The sequence below is a fragment of the Alligator sinensis genome, unplaced genomic scaffold, assembly GCF_000455745.1.
Source record: "Alligator sinensis unplaced genomic scaffold, ASM45574v1 scaffold941_1, whole genome shotgun sequence".
NCBI classification, from domain to species: Eukaryota; Metazoa; Chordata; order Crocodylia; family Alligatoridae; genus Alligator; species Alligator sinensis.
Genome location: NW_005842163.1, coordinates 1,158,947 through 1,174,948, shown reverse-complemented (window position 1 = coordinate 1,174,948; position 16,002 = coordinate 1,158,947). Strand labels below are relative to the sequence as shown.

General features: G+C 45.5%; 1 protein-coding gene across 8 annotated transcripts in view; it reads left to right on the top strand.

Moving 5' to 3' along the window:
* Positions 1–16,002, top strand: part of DAB1 (DAB1, reelin adaptor protein) — a 430,025-nt gene that overhangs the window by 263,406 nt on the left and 150,617 nt on the right. The window lies entirely within an intron of this gene.

The window sequence follows — 16,002 nt, the reverse complement described above, 5'->3', positions numbered from 1 at the left end:
TACGGCTCATATTGTTTCCACAATTAACTGTAGATTGTAAAGTATTTGAATGTAACAAACAGGCAAAGTACAGATGTTTAAAAAAAAAAAAAAAGCCTGAGGCAGATTAAGCTAACTTACATGTTGAGGTGCACCAATACATCAGGCCATATTGTGTCAGCAGTGATAAAAGGAAAATTGACATTGTTGGCAATCTGCTTTTTTTGGTTGATGTGGCTGATAATGTCGCCGATAAATGCCATGTGCATTCTCAGTTGCAGCATGCATGCAGCCAGCCCAGAACCAGCAAAGTCCAACTGGTAAGTCTGTTGGGGGAGAAGGGGTGGGGGAAGGGAAGGGGCATGTGCAGGGAAGATAAAGGACTCTGTGGTGAAGGAGGGAGTGGGACCAGGGCTGGGCAGATATTGCCCAGCTGGAGTGGGGTGGGTTGCAGGATGGAGCTGTGAGCAGCTTGTCAAGGGGGCACAGAGAGTGGGGGGTGGCTCCCACCACTGTGTGCAACGCCGGGGGAGGCATGGGGGGCATGTGCCCCTGATATGTGCACAGGGCAAGGGGGCAGGGGGCAGCACGGGGCTCTTCCTGGGCACTTCCCCCCCACCCCATGTCTCCCCTGCAGTGGTGTGCGGTGGCAGGAACTGCTCCCCATGCCCTCTGGATGAGTCACTCACAGCTCTGTGCTCTGCCCTGCCCTGGCTGTGCAGTGCCTTCCCTTCCCTAGCCCCACTCCCACTCCCTCCCTCACCTCAGGGGCCTCAATTTGCACCCCTTATGCTCCTTCCCTCCCCCTTCCCCCCCAACAGACTTACCAGCTGGACACTGCCCTCCAAGCTGCAGGGCTGCATATTTGCAATTGGATTGGTATTGACCGATATGGCTCGTTAATCAGCCATTGGTTAATCAAAACTTTATCGGTGATTCCTATTTACATAGGTTTCTCTAAGGGTGCAGAGAGAAGTGCAGCTCCCACGTCTAACTCATGGCAATTCATAGAAATTGCCATGTGTTAGACCGATCTTCCCAACTCAACAGACATTGGATGTTGGATGGGGGAGGGTGGAGGATCGGCTTCAATAAGCTCCAAGTTAGGGGCTCCAGGTCACTCATTCCCCCAACTCCAACAGGACTAAGAGAAGCCTAGAAGGGACCTCCTTCCTCTGCCTTCTCCCCCTCCCATCCAGAGACAGCAGGTCATCCAGGCTGCTGTTGCAGTCAGAGCAGGCAGAAATGAATGAAGTTGCTCTGCTTAGGAGAATCTTCCTTTGAACTCTGATATAATGTGGGTTTCCCTCATTAGTGGGTTTCCTTGATTGGCTGAACCTTCATTGAGAGTTCAACCATACAGTGAGGGTTAATTTGTTGCATGATCAGAGGGCTCTCCAGCTATGTTTTTCTGTTTGGGCATGGCTTTAGAGTGCTTCCTAGGGGCCAGTCACATAACAAGTATCATTTCTGCCTGTGCCCTCAGTGAACTAGATTAGTTCAGGAGTGACCAGAATACAAGTTTGCCCTTTCATTGTGTGTGTGTGGGGGGCGGGGGGGGGAGGTTGCCTGCAGTGCCCAAGGGCAGCATGTTGGGAGTGCTTTTGCATGCTTCCAAGTGTGCCAGAGACTGCTGAGGGCAGCCAAATGCAAAAGAGCAGGATGTGCCTGATTGGCTGCCAGGCACATGCTCCCAAACCTCTTCCAGGACAGCCCCAGAGTAGGTCACCATGGCACGCCCATCCCCGCCCCCTGCTGCTGTGGCTGGGCTGCCTGGCATGCCATGGTGTCCCATTCTAGGGCTCTCCTGGAAGGGGGTTGGTGGCATATGCCTGGAAGCCAATCAGGGATGGCCTGGCCACTTGGTAATAGGAAGGATTGGACCCATCAGAGCTCCAGCAAGCAACAGGCACCTGGTAGTGCTGATCAGCGCTCTGCAGAAGGGCCCTCAGAGCTCAATTGAACTGTAGGCAGTGGCAGCGGGAACCTGGAGTGATTGCAGGAATTGTGCCAGGCACTTGCTGCTTGGCAAAGCTCTGAGGGTCCTGATCCTATCATCTACAGAGCAGCTGAACCACGCCGTTAGGCTGCCAGGCACATGCCCCCACACCCCTTCCAGGAGAGCCCCAGAGCAGGTCGCTATGGCACACTAGATAACCCAGCCGGTGGTAGCAGAAGGTGCATGTTATAGTGACGAGCTCTGGGGCTCTCTTGAAAGGGGGTTGTGGGCATGTGCCTGGCAGCCAGTCGGGGGTGACCTGGCCATTCCACAGAAGGAAGACTCAAACCCCTTGGAGATCCAGTGAGCAGCAGGCACCTGGCACGATTGCAGGAATTGCACCAGATGCCTACTGCCACTGCCTGCACTTCACTGGAGCTCTGAGGGGCCCAATCCTTCCTTCTGTGGAATGCTCTTCCCCTCTCCCCCCCCCACCCCTCGCCTAGCGACATTGGATAAAGACAGAAAAATACTGAGTTACAGATGCTCCATCCCCCACATCCTTGCGGTTGATAGCTCATTACAGGCAGGAGGTGGAGCTGGGGCTAGAAGCTTTGCTGGCTGCCCTGTGACAGCCCAGCGGTAGGGCCCACTATGTGCAGCTGCCCCCACCTGGAGCAGTTAAACCTGGTGGAGTTCCAGTGGGCCTCCCTGTTAAGGGGGAGCTAGCGGGGACCCACAAAGGAGCCTGGGATGCTGGTGGACAGTGACCTAATATGAATTGGTAGGGGATCTAGTACAGAAGTTTGATGGACTGGTCTAACCTAAACTGATTAAGTCTGATACTTCATGGATCCAGATTTATCTTAGACCAGGTTCTGCCATTTTTAAACTAAATGTAAACTTGCCATTCATTGTAAGGATGTGTCTAGTCTGGAGATGAGCAAATCCATCCTGGTATAAATCAGATCCATTGCTTTAAGTCCAAAAAACATCAAAAGGATAACATTCCTAGGAATAGCGGAGGTGGTCCATTTACCTTTGAATTTTTATAATTTTAATTAGGCTGAAGAGGTGGTAGCTGGACTCAGATTTAGACTTTGGTTTGGAGTTCAGTTTCAAAGCAGGTGTTCAGGATCCATGGAGAGAAAATCTCACAAACTATATTAGGAAGGTTTTGGCCTACATGGGGGGTGGGGGGGTGGGAATCGAGATGGGGGAGTTGTTTGTTTGGTAGTTTTTACTGTCTTGATCCTCATCCACAGCCGTAGGGCTGAGTTTGGAGTTGGAATCCTATTTTCATTCCTGGAAAAGTGTGAGTGTATTTATGTTCCAGTTTGGGTCTGTTTGCTAGATGGTCCCACGTGGCTTGAGTGATTCAAATTTAAATGCACATTAGGATCCAGTGTGCCTTTCAAATGAAGAACAATGTCCTTCCCAAACCTAGGACAACCTTTTTTCACAGGAACTCAGAACTATGTGGGAGCCATTGAGTGCAGTCCCCTGCTATTGCAGACCACCACACCCCATAATTTCTTTTATAAACAGATGTTTTATTTAAATAGGGTACTGTACATTCAGGTTTTCCTGGACATGTCCTCTTTTTGGGTTCTCCCATCTTGATCTGGGTGTTTTTTTTAAATATCTATAAATGTCCAGGATTTTGCTCTGCTCAGCATCGGCGTTATCCCCTGCACTTCCTGGCTTGCCCTTGCAAGGAGCTGCTTGGGGCTGTGGGAATTGGGGGAGGATGACTGGAGGCAGGGGGCATCATGTGCATCTGCATGCGCACATGCACGTGGCTAGCATGCAGCCAGGCAGGGTGGTGGGAGAAACCCCGGCAGCTGCCTGCAAGTAAGTCTGTGGTGGGTCGGGCTTGGACACTGTCTGGGAGGGCTGTGTGTGTGCTTGTGTGTGTGTGTGCTTGTGTGTAAGGGATGGTTATGTAAGGGGGACAGTGCCTGCCAATGCTGGGGAAGCTGTCCAGCTCCTGCAGGCTGCAGGAGAGTGAGGGAGGCACTTACCCCTCCAGCGGGGGAAGGGGGCAGGGAGGCAGCAGGGAGCTGTGTGGCCAGGCTGGAGGCACCGGGGCAGTGCCCTTGCTGGCAGATGTGAGGCAGCCAGGAGACACTGCAGGGCTGGGGAGAGCAGGGGCAGCAGATCAGGAGTGAGGGGCACCGGCCAGGCTGTGGGGGCTGGGGCTTGGGAGTGAGAGGCACCAGGAGGGGCAGGGGACAGTGGGTTGGGAGTGAGGAGCACAAGCAGTGCCAGGGGGTTGTGGGTCAGGAGTGAGGGGCACCAGCATGGTCCGGGGTGGGGAGAAGGGGGGTTATGTGGGCTGGGAGTGAGGAACAGCAGTAGGGCTGGAGGAGCTGTGGTTTGGGAGTGAGGGGCAGGGCATGGCCATATCACTGCCCTCCCACAGTCATAGAACACCCCCTCTGCCCCGACAGGTGTCTTTTTAAAGCTGGAAATACAGTAGTCTTATTTTAAAGGCACTCAAGGTTTTTGCCCCCAGTACCTTTGATGCAAAACTGTTCAGAACCACCCTCTTCTGATGGTTAAAAAATTTCTGATTTACAGTTTTAACTTTATTCACAGCACTTCATACCTGCTTGTTCTTCTGCCCGTGTTGTCCTTTAGCCCTTTGCCCTCCTTGGTGTTCACTTTCCCCCTTCCAAAGCATTTATTGGCAGCAGTCATATCCCCTTTCAGACTTCATTTAAATTTAACAATGCAAGTTCTTTTAGTCTTCTCTTGCATATTAGGCTCACCTCTCCTCCCATTTACTTAGAAGCCCTTCTCTCCATCTGTTTTGATTTAAGGTTATCTTTCTTGAGCACAAATGACTTGAATTGTGTGCAGTAGTCCAGATGAGGTCTCACCAGGGCATTGTACAGTGTACTCCTCTCTCTACTAAAAATACTGGACCATCTCATGCCCTCATAGTAGATATGGAGAACAAAATGAGAGACTATAGGCCACAAGTCCAGAAGTGATATGCCTTCAAGTACTGTGTAGCTTCGCCAACCTAAAACAAATACTTTTTTCAAGATGGTCACGTCCTTTGCAGATGGCAGATATTTTAGTTTTTATCTGATGAAAACTGAATGGGAGGCCTGTAACTCCTCATGTTGAGCTAACTTCAGTGACAGGTGAGGGAATTAACATGTTGTAGGGCCAGGAACAACAGCTAAAAAACATCTGCATGTCTTTGTTCGTTTTATTTCTAATTTGGATTGCACGTGGTGACAGACAGTGTAACTGAGATAGAAGAGAGAAGCTTGAATTTAAGGCATTATTCTGCTTTAACTTAATTTTTTGGTTTCCTCCTGGGACAGATGAAAAGGAAGGAGCAGAGTTCTTTCATAAAAGAAAGATGTAGCTAACGTCTGACCAGCACTGCTTATCTATTGCTTTAGATTTCCAAAGAAACCTCAGACCATTTTTCATTTAAATGAGCAAATGGAAGAAGCCCATCTTTAGCATTTTAAACGTTATACACAAATCAACCTTAATTGCATAACAAGGTATTTTTTCCCCTTTCATTTAGTTTAAAAGGCAAAAAAAAAACCATTATGTTAAACATGTGCGAAGAAAGAATGTAGCACCAACTCCTGCCCAGCCCTGAGTCTCCATCCATCCTCTGGCAGAAGATCGGTATAAGGGTGATATCTGAAAAGCAGGGAGGAGCCTCTGTTATTTCACCCATTTTCCTGTTCTTTCACCAACCCAGATAAATTAACTGAATGTAGCTGCTCAAGGCTGGCAGCGTTATTTCAGTTTTAGGACAAGATCCTCAGCTGGTATACACTGGAGGTCAGTGGAGCTATGTCAGTTGACACCCGCTGAGAATCTTGCCCGTCATGTGCGAGGCAGGCAGCATGCTAATTCTCTGCTGCCCTAAAGGCATTGCACGCTGCGAGGAAAAGACTGCTGGCTGCCTGTAGATAGGCAACATGGGAAACAATTTGAAGAGGATTTAAATTAAACTCAATCAGGCACGGCTGCCTTGAGTCGAGCTGAAGGGCCAGATTCTGCGCTCAGATACGCACACATAACTTCCATTCCCTTCAATAGGATTTGTGAGGATGTGACTAGGTGAAGGATATTTTTTCTTTCTTTCTCCTAGCCTCATTTGCTTGTCTTTCTTTAATATCAGCCTTTCATTTTCCTCTTTAAAGAATTTCTCGCGGAGTTCGAAATTCACTAAACATGAGTTTGTCTGTCTATCTCAAGCAAGCCTCGCATCATATTTGAATATAATTATATCTCTGACTCTCCTCTTCACACTTATCTAGGAGGACATAATCTTATTATTTGCTATCTATAGAATATTAGCAATGACACATTTTCTAGTACGGGGTGACAATTGAAGTTTTTTCACGTGAGGGGAAAAAGGTTGGATTGCTTTGAGTAAAATATGCTTGACTTTTTTCAATGAGGTTATGACAGGTTCAGTGAGTAAAAAAACAAACCAACCCCTGCTGTCAGAGTTAATTCCAGGAACCTTCTATATGTATTGGGCTTGAGATATTAAAAGATCCATAAGGAATTAAAGAGATCAAAGAAAGTCCCAAGCTGTTCTTCCATACCCAAAATAACAGGGAGGCAATCTTCTTCCCATCTAGACTCTTCCCATCTAGAACAATTAGTGTCAGTGTGGTTGATGATAATTGTTTCTATAAATTAGTCTTAATTAATTATTTATGCAATAAGGTACTTAAGGATCTGAATTCAACAATTTGGTGGTTTTGCTTTTCTTTTTTTTATTCTTTCCCCTCCTCTTACTGACTGTTTTCCCATACATCTCCTTTATGAGATGGTTTTTTTCTTTTGCTTACCATTAATGGTGAATATTCAGCCTTGTAGAATGTAATAAAACAGATCCGGGTAAGATGCAAAGTGCCTTGAAAATAACAGGAGCCCCTTCTATAGATAGATAGATAGACAGATAAAGATGCCTTCCCTTAATCATGCTGTAATTACTGATTATCAATTCCCTTCTCTCATGCTTTCTATACCTAAAACTGTCATGCCAGCAATAATGTGCACTTGTTGTCATCTTAAGGATGGGTGACAAAACGTCTTCCTCTTAGAGTTTTAATTTTTCCTATGAGCCAGATGTTGGAGCATCTTTCTTATCATCTTAAGTATTTAGCACTGAACTGTCACTGTTGAATCAAAGCATGCAATAGGAAAAGTGTCTACTAGTTCATCCAAAAGCTTCTGGATAACCAGTTTTTTATCCTTGTACATACTATTGTCTGTCCTGTGGATAGAGAAAGGATTAAAAACTGAGAGATCTCTTATTTCATTTGATATAACGCAAGGTGTTTTAAGGAGGCATCTGAAATAATATACAGGAAGTAACTACTCTCACTGTGCTTTTATGTTAGCTGCCATTGTTCTGTTTGGATGTTTTTCACTTTGTTGCACTTCCCCATCCTACTTCATCGCTATGCTTTGCTACTTACATTTAGGGTATATGCCGGTGTTTTAACACAGCGGGGGTCAAAGACCCCCAGTGCTGCCCCTGAGTCTCAGAGTAGACCCACAGTTCAAGACCCCTGCTACACACAGCATCCTCCCCAGCTGCTCCAGGACCCACACTGCATGCCCCAGCCCTTCCAGGACCTGTGCCACATACTGCACTTGTTCCAGCTGGTCCAGGGTCCGTGTCACATATGGTGCCTGCTCTAGGACCCACACTGCACATAGCACCCATTGTGGGATCCACTCTACATGCAGTGCCCATCCCAGCCGCTCTGGGACCTGGAGTGCATGCAGGTGTTTGCCCTGGTGCAGACACCATGTGCAGATCCTGGAGTGGCGGGGCTGGATGCTACATATGGTGCAGATCCCGGATCAGCCAGAAGGGCACTGAGTGAAGTGTGGATGCCATGGGTCTGGTATACCTGGGGGAGGGGTTTGTGAGCTTGATCTGGCCTGAGTCCCAGTCCTGCAGGCCCAGATGAGTATAACACCCCTTTTTAGGACATAATTGACATAGGTTGGCAAATGCCGCCTAATATAAAGTGCTTGTCCTCATTTTGTTATGATTTATGAATCGGCTGGAATAGAATTGCCCTTGGGCACCTAAATCCATTTGGACACCCAATGGGTGCAATAAAATCTGGCTCCAAATGTCTGCAGTAGGGGGATATAAATCTATATAGATATATCTATATAGATATAGATATATATACGTTCTACTTGTCTACAGCAGTTTTTTCTTACTCATTTTAATCCAAATCATACTTTACATTCTCTTAATTATTTTGGAAAGTATTTCCTATCAATTGGATTCCCTTCCGTAACTTTAAAAAATATTGGTTTCTTTTACAAAGTTCTTTTTCTGTTTTACTTCTTCCTGATTTTGGTTTGTTCGTTGTATCAGAAGAGTGTTTGTTGTCATGCAACCACTTGGTTCAAAAACAGTTCTGGCAGTCTTAATTGAGTTAATTAACACCTGATCCCCCCAGTCGCAATGAATTTACCAGTAATATTGAACCAAGACTCCGAGACTTTTGGAATCTGCCCTTTGTTTGAGTTTTGGAGATAATATTATGGTATATCGAAGTGCATACATTTGTCATTGATCTTAAGTTAGGCATGTTTAAAAGCAGGTTTCATAGATTTCATAGACATTAGGGCTGGAAGGGACCTCTGAAAATCATTGAATCCAGCCTCCTGCCCCAGGGGCAGGAAGTCAGCTGGGGTCAAAGGATCCCAGCAAGATAGGTGTCCAAATGTTTCTTAAAAGAGGCCAGAGTAGGTGCTTGCACCACCTCTGAGGGGAATCTATTTCAGGCCTTTGGGGCTTGGACAGTAAACAAGTTTTTTCCTGATGTCCAACCTAAAATGGTCATGGGGGAGTTCGTGACCAATTGACCTTGTCATCCCTTGGGGTGCTCTGGTGAACAGGCATTCCCCCAGATTCTGATGTACTCCCCTGATGTACTTATAGGCAGCCACTAAGTCACCCCGAGCCTGAGCTTCTCCAAGTTTGAGAGTCCCATGGCTCTCAGCCTCTCACCATAAGGCCTGTTCTCTTGCTCTCTGATCATGCACGTGGCTCTCCTCTGGACTCTCTCAAACATTTCCAAATCCTTTTTTAAATTGTGGAGCCCAGAGTTGGATGCAGTACTCCAGCTGCAACCTCACCAAGGCTGAGTACAGTGGGAGGATGACATCCTGAGATTTGATTGAGAAGCATCTATGGATGCAAGCCAGAGTTTTGCTTGCTTTACCAGCTGTGACATCACATTGGTGGCTCATGTTCATCTTGTGGTCAATCATGACCCCCAAGTCCCTTTCATCCATGGTGCTAGCAAGCATAGCACTGCCGAACCTACAAGTATGATATGGGATTTCCCCCCCCGAGGTGGAGTACCTTGCATTTTTCCATATTGAATGTCATCAGGTTTTTATCCACCCATTTAATGAGCCTGTCAAGTTCGACCTGGATCACCTATCCTCAGGTGTGGATGCTTTACGCCAAAGTTTGATGTCATCAGTGAACTTGGCCAGTCCACTTCAGACACCAATATCCACATAGTTAATAAAGATGTTTAAGAGTATAGGTCCAAGGACAGAGCCTTGTGGGGCACCACTGGTCACAGATCACCATGATGATTCACTTCCATGGATTACCACTCTCTGGGTCCGACATCGGAGCCAATTCCCCGGCCATCAGACTGTGACGTACCCAAGGCCACAATTGGCCAATTTTTCCATGAGGAGATCATGGGACACCAGGTCAAAGGCTTTTTAAAAGTCCAGATATATGGTGTCAATCTCTTCTCCCTTGTCCAGGTGATATGTCACCTGGTCATAGAGGGAGAGGAGATTGGTCAGGCAAGACCTACCCACAACAAACCCGTGCTGGCTGTCCCTCAGGATGTTAACGTCAGCTAGTTTGTCAAGAATGGTCTCTTTGATAATTTTTCCAAGATCTTCCCAGGGATAGAGGTCAGGCTGAAAGGCTCATAGTTCCCCAGATCTACTTTCCTCCCTTTCTTGAAGACAGGCACCACATTGGCTTTCTTCCAATCTTCGGGCACTTCACCTGAGCACCACGACTTCTCAAAGATCCCTGCCAGTGGCTGAGCTATGATGCTTGCCAGCTCCTTAAGTACCCTGGGATGTAAACTTCCCAGACCAGCGGACTTGAAGGTATCCAGCCTCTCAAGGTATTCCTTTAAATGGTCTAGAGTGATGTAGGGTATAAATTCACCCTCACCCTGGCTGTCTGACATCATGTTAAGCAGGGAGATCCCTTTGAGCTGGTGAAAAACCAATGCAAAATACCTATTAAGCAGGTTGGCTTTTTTCTGGGTGCCGGTTGTCAGTTGTCCCATTTGGTTTAACAGGGGTCCAGTGTTACCCTTGTTTTTTTTTATGACTCCTCACATATCTAAAAAAGGACTTTTTATTGTCTTTGATATGTGTAGCCAGTTGGAGTTTGGTTGCAGCCTTGGCTTTCCTGGTTCGCTCCCTACAAGTACGGACCAGTGCAGAATACTCCTTTGTCGTGATTCCAGTCTTCCATCCTTTATAGATTGCTTTTTTTAAATGCAGGAGGTCCCCGAGTTCCCTGCAGAGCCAGGGGGGTTGCTGTATCCTTTGGCTACCTTTTCTCCGAGATGGGATGGGCATCGCTTGTGCTTTCATTATTGCTGCTTTGAGGAGCAACCACTTATCCTGAACTCCCCTCCCTGTCAAGTCACGGTCCCTTAAGACTTCGACAACAAGCCTCCTGAGCTTGTCGAAGTCAGCTTTCCTGAAGTCAAGGACTTTTGCATTGCTGACTGACTTGCCAGCTTTACAGTATATAGTGAATTAATCAGCTTGTGGTCACTGTTTCCCAGCTTCCCTTCAATCATTAGGTCATTGACTAAATCATCACCCTTTGCCAGTACCAGGTCGAGCAGTGCTTTACCTCTTGTTGGTACGTAGGCTTCTTGAGTCAGATAGAGCTCGCCCACGTATGTGAGGAAGGTTTGCGACCATTCGGATTTGGCTGAGTGCTCTTCCCATGAGATATCCAGGTAGTTGAAGTCTTCCATGACAACCATGCACCAAGAGCATGCAGCCTCAGCTAGTTCCTTGGCAAATTCCTGGTCAAGCTCTTGTTCCTGATTAGGAGGTCTGTAGTAGACTCCTACCATTGTGTCCCCTGTGCCACGTTCTCCACGTATTTTAACCCAAAGGGTCTCCCTGGGTGCCAGTGTCAGCTTGCAGGGATGTGTAGCTATCCATGACATAGAGCGCTACACCCCCACCCCTTTTTTCCACATGATCTCTCCTGTACAGGGTATAGCTGTCTATACCTGTGGCCGTCATAGGTGGAGTCCCACCAAGTATCCATTATCCTTTTGAGATCGTAATCATTCTTCATTTAGCAGGAGGACCAGTTCCTCCCGTTTATTCCCCAAGCTCCTGGCATTGCTGTACAAGCATGCAAGTCTCTCATTGGAAGCCCTAGGCTTCGCTGCACTCCCGGGTTCTAGAATTTTATGGGAATTAAATTGGCTCCAGTTGTTTAAAGAATTTTTTTTTTAATGCCTAATATTTCTAAGACTAAGAATTATTCTGCTGTAAATAAGATGACAGTTTTTTCCTTACTGATTTACTTAAAAACCAGAACTTTCATTTTTGGATTCTATTTATTTTATTAAGTAATGTGCAACTTCACATTCTTGGTCTTAATGGAAGCGATTGGATATCTAAAGCAGGGAAAATAAAATTAGCCCAATCAGTCTTCAATTATCTAGCTTAGGTTTTACCCTGACATTATTATCATTAATACGGTTGCATAATACTAGCAAGCCATTTTTATTTAATCCTGTGCTTTCTTAGGTTTTTTTATATGCAGTTGTCTTCTAAGAAGCAGATGCATTATAAACCAGCTTACTGGGGTTCAGAGGTTTGATGTTTTAGCAATAGTAGGATGAACAAAACGTTGCTTATTGTTGCCCCCTCAGTCTCAGCATGCCAAGTAAATTTGGTAGAATAAATTGCTGCTGCTTCCAGGATATAACAACTCAGGGTACACTTCACCAAGAGTCTTGTGCTGTTACAAAAGACGTAACTCAAACATCTCTTCTTGGCTGAGTGAAGCAGGAAGCAAGCCAGAATCTCTTCAGTGATGATTGCCCCTACATGTTGGAGTTTGCTTCATCTGTATTTATAACTAGCTTGTGCACACACCTGCATGACCTGGGGAATTACACTTCATTGATTACAGCTGCGAACTTATTACAGCCAATCACAGACAAAATTTGGTGCAATCCTTATTCTGCACCCCCGCAGCTGTTTCCATTAGGATGTTTTACAGTGATGTGGCTGTAGCAGTGTGTCTATCCTAGTCCAAATGTCCCTAACCTCAGTAAGATGTTATTGCCAAATACAACCCAATTTATGTCCGCTAGGTTGCTGGAGATATAAATCAGAGTCATGTCTCTCAAAAGCAAGAAATACCTCCATTTATTTTAGTAAAGTTCTCCTCATCTTGTGTTTGGAGGCATTTCACACCTTTTTATTGCAAGTACAGTACAAGTACCATTTCCCTTGTTTCTCAGCATAAAATGCGGTGGCAAGCCAGCAGTCCAAAGGTCTGTCTACTACAGGCATGTAGATAGAAAAGATTGTCTGACTGTTGGAATGTAGACTTTTATCAAAATATATTGGACAAGGTACAGGTAAATGTTTCTTTCTTTTAATCAAGGTTGATTAAATTGCTATCAGAAAGTTGTCTCTGCTCCCTCAGGCACATCACAACCTTGTTATCATCTCAAATGCTTCCAGCCTTCCTAGAGAGGCTTTTATTAGCTCTTCCTAATCCCCAAATAATTACTCTAGACAAAGAGCTATTTGTAGAGAACATCTTGTCTGAGGAAAAGGGATTCACAAGAAATCGCAAGCCCTGATAAATTCTCTAGTGCGCTGTGACACTACTTTCCCCGGATGTCCTTGATCTTAAATCACATTTGGGTCACGCCGCTAAACAGCAGCCGGGGGGACAGGTGTCTCTGTCAACAGTGATACCTCATTGTCAGGGCGCTTGGGGTTGAAATTCAGCTCTCGACACTTAGGCATCATGTTTGAGAGAGAGCAATAACTTTTTGAACAGATTGGTAAAGGGGAGAGGACATGGTTTCTCTGAAGTGCTTCATTCTGTCCTTGGACAAGCTACGATGCGTATTTGCAAAACCGTGCTGCCACTGCATGCAATGAGATGTTTAGTAACGTCTCTTAAATGGAGCCTAAATTTAAGCACTTGGGGCTAGAGCAAAAAAAAAAGACATATAGGTTCTGCAGTGCTCAGCGTTCAACACAGAACTTTTAAGGTGGCACCTCAGAGAGGAGTCCATAGCCTGGAGTTTGGTGCCTAAGATCCCTGAACTCTCCCTGGGGTGAGTGAGGCACCTAAGCACGAGATCCAGAGCAGCTGGTTGCACACTGAGCATGGAGCTCTCAGTAGCTAATTGAAATGCTGATGGCAGGGATATGTCTTAAATCCAGCCCTTAATTGTGACCTGCTTAAAACTCACAGTTCTGAGCCTTGTGTCACAAACAGATTACATCTCAGTTCTGCTTTTACAAGAGGACTTCAGAGTAAGAGGGGAAGATGCTGGTGAATGCCCCCTTTTATGAATTAGCAGAGTAATGAGAGCACTCGTCCTCATCCTGCCAACAGAAGATTGAGGGAAAAGGATCGCTTTGTTGTTGCAAGCTCTGTTCATTGTTTTGCTAGCACAGCTATGTCAGAAACCTGGTTTTCAGTTTCTGAGCTGGTTATTCCTATGAAAACAACAGCACTTCATGTGGCCTTTATGACAGAAAAGACTTGAGAAGTTTAATTATTTTCTAAGTAATTTGTTTACTGTTAGCAGAGCAGCCGCTGGAAACTTGGAGGTTACTGACACCTTTTTCTCGTTATAAGGAAAAAAATGTCTTAATGAATGCAAAGAAAGAAATTCATCATAACTAACTTGTTCTACAACACATGCTCCCAAGGGTGGGAGGGTTTGATGATCCTTTTTTTTTCCCCCCCCCCCCCCTTCAAATAAGAAAGCTTAAATTACTTAGGGGACTACTTAGCTGGCACTGATGCAATTAGATTAATGTAGAAGGAATTTTGATTTATTTCCAAAGATGGTATGTGTTTCTAGGTCACTAATTCTATTTTAGAAAAACTTTAGAATCTTTTGTTCTAAAGGAACCCAAGTTTGCATTTCAGTGTATGGTTCACCATTTGAATTTCACTTCCGTATTCCTCTGATTTTTCTTGACTTTCCTTAAGTATCCTATGATGTCAGATAGGTTGGTCAATAAATAGTGAAATTCCCCTGTGCTAGTTTGTCTGAATTCTTTATGTGCTGCACAAGGGCATGAATGCAAGAGGATTAGCTCTATAGAGAAAAGTAATACACCCCCCAAGTGCCATAGTAAGTTCATCTACATCTACGCTGTAAGTGAGGGGCGTGCAAAATGTGGCCCGCGGGCCAGATGCGTCCTGCCAGACCATTGCATCCGGCCCACGGGACCCCTAAAAATTTAGAAAATAAATATTACCCTGCCCCTGGCTGCCTGTCATGCGGCCCTGAATGGCTTGCCAAAACTCAGTAAGCAGCCCTCCTGCCAGCATAATTGCCCACCCCTGCTGTAAGTCAATGTGGAAAGCCGTCACAAGACTAGGCCAGCAGAGCAGTTGCAAGATTAGCGTTTATGTAAGTCTGGTAACTCCAATCATCTACCTGACATGGAAAGACTACAGCAGAGACTGAATTAGCAGTTGACTTGCTTACTGGCCACTGATGAAGGTAGATTTACTTCATCCGCCTCTTCACTGCACAGGATAGAAATTGCTCACGCCTGCTCAACCCTTGAAAGCCTGTTTCAAAGGGATTTTCTTGCAGCTGCCTGAAATAATACTGTATTTTCTCACATATAACACACCATTTCCCCCAAAATCAGCCTCCCCAAATTGGAATGCTTGTATTAAGTGGGGAAGCTGATTTTCTGCCTATGATAGAAACAGCCTGCTTTGATTTCTACTCCAAGTGAAGCAGCTGTTGCATTACTATTCAGGCAGCTGAGGAAGCCAATGGACTTTATGGTTCATTGATCTTCATTCTACAGGTGTTAATGATTGTGTCTCTTTTTAATGAGCTTGACTGATGGCATATCAAAACAGCCTTTCTTAGGACACTTACTGTCTGCTAGCTGCTCCAGGTCTTTCCTTCTGTTTGACACTCTTGGAGAGACTTTAGTTTTTTTCAAAATCATAGATCCACGCATGGAGACCGGCTTTCAGGAGCATCTAGCGTTTGAGCTTTCGTTAAGCAGGAAGGGGAGGGGGAGTCAGATGAACTTTAGGCTCTGCTCCTGCTCTATGCAGCCCTAACTTGGAAATAGTCGGGGCATGGTGTCTGCAAGAAAATTAAGTACTGTCACTACTACAGAGATCATTTGAGGCACTTGAAATAATAATTGAATGGATGCAAATGTCTGAGCTGAAAGCAAAATGTTTTTGAGAGAGAATTCATCTTTTCACCGGTGTGACGTTGTCTAGGCTTGTCAGCTGCCAAGCCATGCCAGATACCTAACATTATGCCTGAAGTTGATGGATTTTTAAAATACATTTTATGTAAGCACCTCTGGATTTGGCCCAATGTATGTGACTTGTGAAGTATGCAATAAGACAGCAATGTTGTCTAATGAAGCTGGATACAATGTGCATCCCTGTGCTCTGCTATTTGTTGGTGACGGATTAGTTGACATACCCTACAATAGGACTGTTAAAACCATGACAGTCTAATAGAGTGCTAGGGTTTGAAAGGATCTTAATAATTCTCTAGTCCAGTGCCTTGCACAGATACAGGACACGCTGCTGCTTAAACATCCTAGCCAGCTATCTATCTAGCCTCTTCTTGAAAACTTCCCATGAGGAAGATCCTACAACCACAACCTCTCTAGTCTGCTTATTCCATTGTCCTACAGCTCTTACAGTTACGGCATTTTTCTTTCGATTTGATCTAATAGTGTTTTGCTGATGTTCAAACACAGCCATTTAA